The following is a 7,350-nucleotide window of genomic DNA, read 5'->3' on the forward strand; positions in this document are numbered from 1 at the left end:
ACCTTGAACTGTTAAAAAATGTTCAAATAGTTTATATTCTCATCTAACCATGAGTCTTAATTTTATAACAATAGGCATTTATAACAATAGGCATTTTAATTTGATCTATTAAAATTCCATTATAATGAGGTTTGTGGTTACATAGCCTCTCCCATAGTTTTGAAAATAATTTTTGAAGCATATAATTTGCAAATATGGAAAAGTTTAATATAATAGATTTAACCTTGAGGACGAGTAATATTGTTTATTCTAACATCAGCAAGATATTAAAGGATTTCATTGTATTTACTTTTTATCATGTTTCCAGTGATTTATTGTAAAAGAAAATAAAATTTCAGAACCCTATAAATTTACTTATGCCAAGGGGAAGTTAAGCTCTGGAGACTGAGTTAGATAGCATGGTTTCTATGTGGAACTTTCTTTGCCATTGTTCTTGTTCTGTAAATAACTGGGAGAGACCAGAGATTAGAGCTCTCCCCTTTCAATCACTGATCTTTGCTACAGATTAACTGACTTCTTTGTTGTCCTGTACTACCAGACCAGATAGTGCCCAAGACCCCATGACAGTTACATCTTTTATTTTCTTTCTTTCCCAAAGAAAAAGACCACCTTGTGCAATCAGATCATTGTAACTATAGCATTAAGACTTACATAGAAAGATATTGAAATTCCGTTAAATTTCCTTAAGCTTCGTCTATATAAGCGATTCCAAATTTCTATACTTTGGAATACACTGACTTCTATTCTTTGGAATCTGTACTTTATGCATGGCTCATCCTCAAACTTTGTGCTTGAATAAACTCTCTTTAAAATAGACTCTAATATTTTTGATTATTTTAGGTTGACAGTATCAATAGATGATTGTTACATAAAATCATTTTATTTTAGCCTGGTGTTTGATCCTGGACTTTTGGGACAGTCAGAATTTGTTTGGAATAGTTATTTCTTCAACTTCCAAGATACGAGACCTCATTTATAAGATGTAGATAGCCTTCTAAAGATTTAATCAGATGTAAATGAAGACACATGGGACTCAGGTAACACAGTATCTGGTTTAGCATATGGTCCCCTTGCTAATGATGCTGGCTATAAGCAGTAAAAATATACCTGAGGTAAAGATTTATTTTATTCATTCACTCAACAAATTTTTTTGAGTGCCTATTATGTGCTAAGGACCATGCTAGTTGCGGAAGTTAAATGGCATAAGAAGAGACAATACATATATTTTAAAAAGCACCTCAGCTAATTGTCAGAGTAAACCATTTTATGTGTCTAATCTGTTGCCTTTAAGCCAGCTATGCCCTTAATGCTTGTAAAATGCTATCTAAGCGCAGTGCTAAAGGATTCTGTGGCAGGAAGCCTAAGACAAAGAAATTTAACTGTGTGATATTTGAGCTGGGTCTTACAGATTGAGTAGAGGTTTTTGGGACAGAGAAAAGAGAAAAGGCATTCAGGGAAAGCAACCAGAATGAGCATAGGCCTAGAAGGGTCCTGTTGGCGGTGTGTACTGGGGGGCAGCAGAGATGGGAGGGAGAAGTCAACCAATAACCTTCAAGGCTGAACAGGCACAACATGAGTAGCAAGACTGAAAAAGTAATTTGGAACTATGAAGAACCTTAAGTATATTGCCTAGGACTTCAGCCTTTAAACTGTAGGCAATGGTGAATGCAAACTTGATCAGATTTGCATTTTAGAAAGGTTATCTTTATGGTTGTATAAAACAGGGGAATGTTGTGTAGAAGAGAGGAAAGAGACAGGAAACATTGAGAAATTAAAGCAGGAATCCAGGCAATGAATCAAGAAGCCTGTACCAAGGCAGTTCAGTAATAAGAGTCAAAAGATGGATTTGAGTGAAATTCACTTGCCAAACCAAAGATGATTCTGGAAATAGCTAAATATATTCACAAATATTAGAACTGCAAAGAGAAGACAGAGACTTCATTTTTGGGGGATGTTAAAGTTGAGGTGCTTGCACGATATCCAGGCTAATAGACCTACTGGATAATTTAATATTTGAGTGAATGTTTGTTAAAGTTATGATTACTATTTGAGTGGTCGGATGGACAGAATAAAGCAGTGAATCTGTTGTAAATTCTTCTTTTGTTTGGAGATAATAAAAGAAGAAAGAAGTAGAAAACATCATCAACATGCTCCTGGACATTTTTGTTTCTACAACTTTATTTACCAAGAAACACAACCAGATACCAAGATAACTAGATTATTACTTAAGAGGCTTATTTTTCTTACAGAGAAGCAGGGGTCTGACCCTGCTTTTGACCTCTATGATAACAATAATTTGATAATGATAATGATCATTTATTAACTGCTTACTATGGCTAGGCACTGGGATCAGCTCTTTCATGAATTCCAACATTTAATTCTCATTCTACAAGAAGGTGCTACTATTATTGTCTATATTTTATAGAAGAGGAAACAAAGGCACAAAAAGAATAAGGAATTTGCCCAAAACACACGGCCAATCAGTGGTGAAGTGGAATTTAAACCCTGAAACCTGGTTCCAGAGTTCATTCTTTTAACTATTTGAGTTTTCTGACCAATAGGCTGCAAGGGCCTCAGTGAATAAACACTGAGCTGAGGGTCATTCCTTAAAGCAACCCCTCCAAAACAAGCAAGCCAACTAACACCAGGCATTCAAATCCTGTTAGTTGCAGTTTCCCCAGAGAAAGGCATGGAGCCATGTATGCAGCAAAACCGATCAACGTAGATGCTGCTAAAATGTCCATGGCTACAGTGGCCAAAGAGGGGAAGAATCTGCACTTTCTTTCCGCATAAAGGCTTTTCTCTGAGATTGCCAATATCTCAATGGTTTGCCAAAACCTGATACCCTATGTCTGTTAGTCTCTACAAAGATCTGACACCATTGGTATCTACGTTGTCTCTACTGTTGCCTACAAATTTCCTCTAATTCTTCAGTATTCATTTACAGTACATCCTGGTGCCAAGTTTTGGAAAAACAAAGCACAAACTCATCACAGTTTATCTGTGGCCACCGTGCAAGCACAGTTGGCTGAGAAAACACTTTCTTTGTCTTCTCCATTGGCAAGCATATGGTGGGGGAGGCTGGATTGCACACTGGGTGGAGTTTCTCCTCTCAGAGCCAGGAGCAGAGATGTGAGTGTCACAGCTCCCATTATCTTCCCCTACGGCCCTACCTAACAAGTCTGATCTTTCTGCAAGGTGGCCTTCAAATATTTGGAGACAGCTATTCTCTTCAGTGAGTCTATTTTCTCCAAGTTGAAAATTCCCACTTTTTCAATTATTTCTCATGTGGCATGGTTCTGAGTTTTTTTGTTTTTTTTTTTTTTATCCATTCAGCCTGTCTGTCTTTTAAGTGGGGCATTAAGACCATTCACATTCAGTGTTAGTATTGATATGTGGGATAGGGTTCTGTTTATCATATTGTATACCTTATTGTTTTGTTTTCCCTTTTGTGCCATTATTTTATAAGATCTGTGAGCTTTTTAACTTTCAGGAGTTTTTACATTGGTGGGTATCTACTGTGCTGTTCTATGCATAATGTTTTCTGAGTATTTCCTGTGGGGCAGATCTAGTAGTAACAAATTCCCCTAGTGATTGTTTGTCTGGTAAACTATTTATTCCTCCATCATTTATGAAATTTGGTTTTGCAGGATGCAAAATTATTGGCCGGCAGTTGGTCTGTTTAAGGAGACTAAAAATGGACCTCTAATCCTTTCTGCCTTGTAAGGTTGCTTCTGAGGTGTCTGCTGTTAACCTGATGGGTTTTCCTTTGTAGGTCAGTTGTTGCTTTCATCTTACTGCTTGTGGAATTTTCTCCTTCATTTTGACTTTTGCCAAGTTGATGAGTATATATCTTGGAGATGCCTTATTTGCTCTGAGATTCTTTCTTCTTCTCGGTCTACTGTATTGCTGAAGCTTTCTGTTGTATTTTTAAATTCCCAGAAATGACTCTGTCATTTCTTTAAGTTCTATTACATCTTTTCTTAAGTTGTCTAGCTCTTTAGTCATTTTTTTCATTGATGAAGATTGATGAAATATTTTGGGGGGTTGTGTTGGTTTTCAACTTTCTTTTCAATATCATTCGTCTTATTTGCCATCCATATTCTGAATTACATTTCTTACATTGTAACAATTTCCATTTTGTTGGGGTCCATTGCTGTAGACTCATTGTGATCCCCTGGGGATGTTGAACTAGCTTGTTTTTTATGTTGCTAAGGTTCTTTTGCTGCTTTCTTTTCATCTGAAACCTCTTCTCTCAGTTCAGGGAAGACAGGTTTGCAGCACACCTATTTTTTTCTGGGAACTCTCCTACTTAGTGAGAAGAATGGTGGCCCATAGATGGTACTTTTGTGACCTACTCTAGAAGACTGACATGGCAGGAGAAAGGTGAATGGATTTGGGTTGTTTGATGGTCCTTCCTGTGCTTCCAAAGATATCTGCTACAATTTTCTCCTACTTCCTGTAGCAGTAATTCTACCATAGGTGGGACTATTCTTATTTATCATTATATAAAATTTTCTGCATTTACAGTTCTCTGTACATATCAATGTGTACCTTTATAGGAAATTTATGTTTTTGACAAATATAGCTTTTTCTATGTTATTCTCAAGTTTCTAAATTCTTTGATCCTGAACCACCACATCAGGGCAATATTAGTGTAAAATATATCAATAAAATAGCCACAATTTCATAATATCAGTTATAATATAATAGAAGAAAAGTAAAATAATATCAATATGTTAAATTAAGGCTGAGTGTCATTAATCTCCTTTTTTATTTACAACTTTACTTTCCTCTCATCAAACTGCCAGTCTTATTTATTATTCCTGTGAAAACAACATAAACTATTAGATACACTAAATAAAGCATCTAAAGGGGGCTTGGGAAGTAGATTAAGAGCAACATAAAGTAAAATGCTAACAGCACAGGTTATATCAGTGTAGATAAGATTCTCAAACTTCAAGCAAATTTAAGCAGTTAGGAATAATTTTAAAAAAGAAAACTGAGCTACTCACAGCTAGGAGCTTGTGTAGTATAATGTCACCCAAATTCGTACACTGTACATCCTTGGGCTGGATTTCAGAGAATCAAGTCACAAGTCTGCCACAATATATCTGCAACCATGGCAGACAAAAATTCCTATGGAAAAAGGAATTCTACTCTTCGATCTCCAGCAAAAACAATCAACAATAACCATTCATGCTTGGTGGGAATGTGGTAAAAACAACACTTAATGTGCATCTTTCCTCTGCTTTTTCACCACAACAACAATCAACACAGAAGACTTTTGTGACCAGATGTGTGTGAGGTTTTCCTCAAAAATAAGCAAGCGATTCTGCAGTGGACACTAGGTGGGTATCCCCCAATCCAATTCTGGCACTATCTACCTGGAGATAGCCTCATATCTCATAGGTTAAGTTCCCACGACTGCCTTCTCTTTCCACCAGTCGCAAGTTCTGGACCTTCTGACTGACCAGCTTCAAGTTGAGGTTCCCACAATCCCCTCTTTGGGTTGGATTCATTTGCTAGAGTGGCTCACAGAACTCAGGAAAACTTACTTAGGTTTATTGGTTTATTACCAAGGATATTTTAAAGTATAGTAATAAAGAGCCAGATGAAGAGATGCATACAGTGAGGTCTGGGAGGGTCCCAAGTGCAGGAGATTCTGACTCCCTGTGGAGTCAGGGCACACCACTCTCCTAGCACATGGATGAGTTCTTGTTCGCCTTACTGTCAGCTTCCATGTGTTTGGCTATCTGGAAGCTCTCCAAACCTTGTCCTCTTGGGCCTTTTATGGGGACTTTATTGGATAGCACAATTGACAATCCTGTAGAAATGTCACTGGACATAAAGGGTATAATCAAATACTAATAGAGTAAGTGGGAAACCCATCAAGGCCGATCTATTCAGATTTTTCTTGGCCTCTCTGTGAAACATTCCTTTCTCCAGTTTATAGGGTAGGGCCCTCTCTAGAATTAGGGTCTTATGACCTACAATTACCTACAATCAGATTAGAGTCTTCTCTGAGGCCTGCTTCTGGGGCCTAAAGCACCCCAACATTATAACAAGGCCTATGAGAGTTATGAGCTAAGAACCTTGGATGCAAGCAAATGTGTGTGTGTGTGTGTGTGTGTGTGTGTGTGTGTATGTGTGTATACCCCTAGTAAGGAGGTCATGCCATTGTTCCCAACATGAAAACGATAACACTTTTATATTACCACCACCCCCAACTCTTATTTTCTGAGTTGTTTCCCAGAAGGCCCTTGTGTTCTTATCTCAGTGTCCTTTGAAGTTGTAAACTCATTGTCCAGCACACTCACTTCCATAAATAAAATGTTAAACTGTCTTTGGAGGACAGGTTTGTTATGTTGGTTCTTCCAGGCCCCTACCAACTCCACTCAAAGTTCAGTTATGCATTTCCCTGAAGACCAACATGTTCTTTCTCTTTGCATTACTGCTGTTTTCTTCCCTGGGCTTCTTCAGAACTTGAAGCTGGCTGCTGAGGGAGGGCAGAGCATCGTCCACTTCTGTAAAGTGGAGTCTTCAGTAAATATCTCTCTCAAGTTGTGCAGTATAACATGCTTTATGGCAGTAGTTTCACTCTTTTATGGTCATTGTAAATCTGAAGCATTTTTTACAAAAACAAAATCTTACCCAGAAACTAAAAATATTAAAAATATAAAATTGAGGAGCAGATGTAGATGTTGGTGGCTGAAGTTTATATTTGAGTCCCAGTGGAAGATACCTTGTATCCTCCAAAATTCGTATGGTAAAATCCTAACCTCCAAGACTGTGGTATTAGGAAGTGGGCCTTTTGAAAGGTAATCAGGTCATGAGAGTGACACTCTCATGAATGGAAATAGTGTCTGCTATGGCCTAAATGTTTATATCCTCTCAAAATTCACATGCTTAAAGCCTGGTCGCCAAGATGACCATATTGGGAAGTGGGGCCTCTGGGATGGTATTGAGAGGTGGGATCTTTGGGAGACTCCACCCTCATGGTTGGCATTAGCACCCTTATAAAAGAGACCCTGGAGAACTGACTTGTGCCTTCCAACATGCAAGGACACAGTGGGAAAAGTTCACCTACAAACCAGGAGAAAAGCCCTCACCAGACATCAAATCTGCCAGTGCCTTGATCTTGGACTTCTCAGCCTCTAGAATAGTGAGAAAAAAATTTCTGTTGTTTATACCAGTTTCTGGTATTTTGTGATAGCAGCCCAATGGACTAAGACAGGGCTCTTATAAGAAGAGATATGAGAGAGCTTACTTTCCCTCTTTCTGCTCTCTACCACGTGAGCACGCAGTGAGAAGATGGCAGTCTGCAAACCAGGCGGAGTAACCTCACCA

This window comes from Microcebus murinus, chromosome 1, assembly GCF_040939455.1.
Source record: "Microcebus murinus isolate Inina chromosome 1, M.murinus_Inina_mat1.0, whole genome shotgun sequence".
In the NCBI taxonomy this organism is placed as follows: domain Eukaryota; kingdom Metazoa; phylum Chordata; class Mammalia; order Primates; family Cheirogaleidae; genus Microcebus; species Microcebus murinus.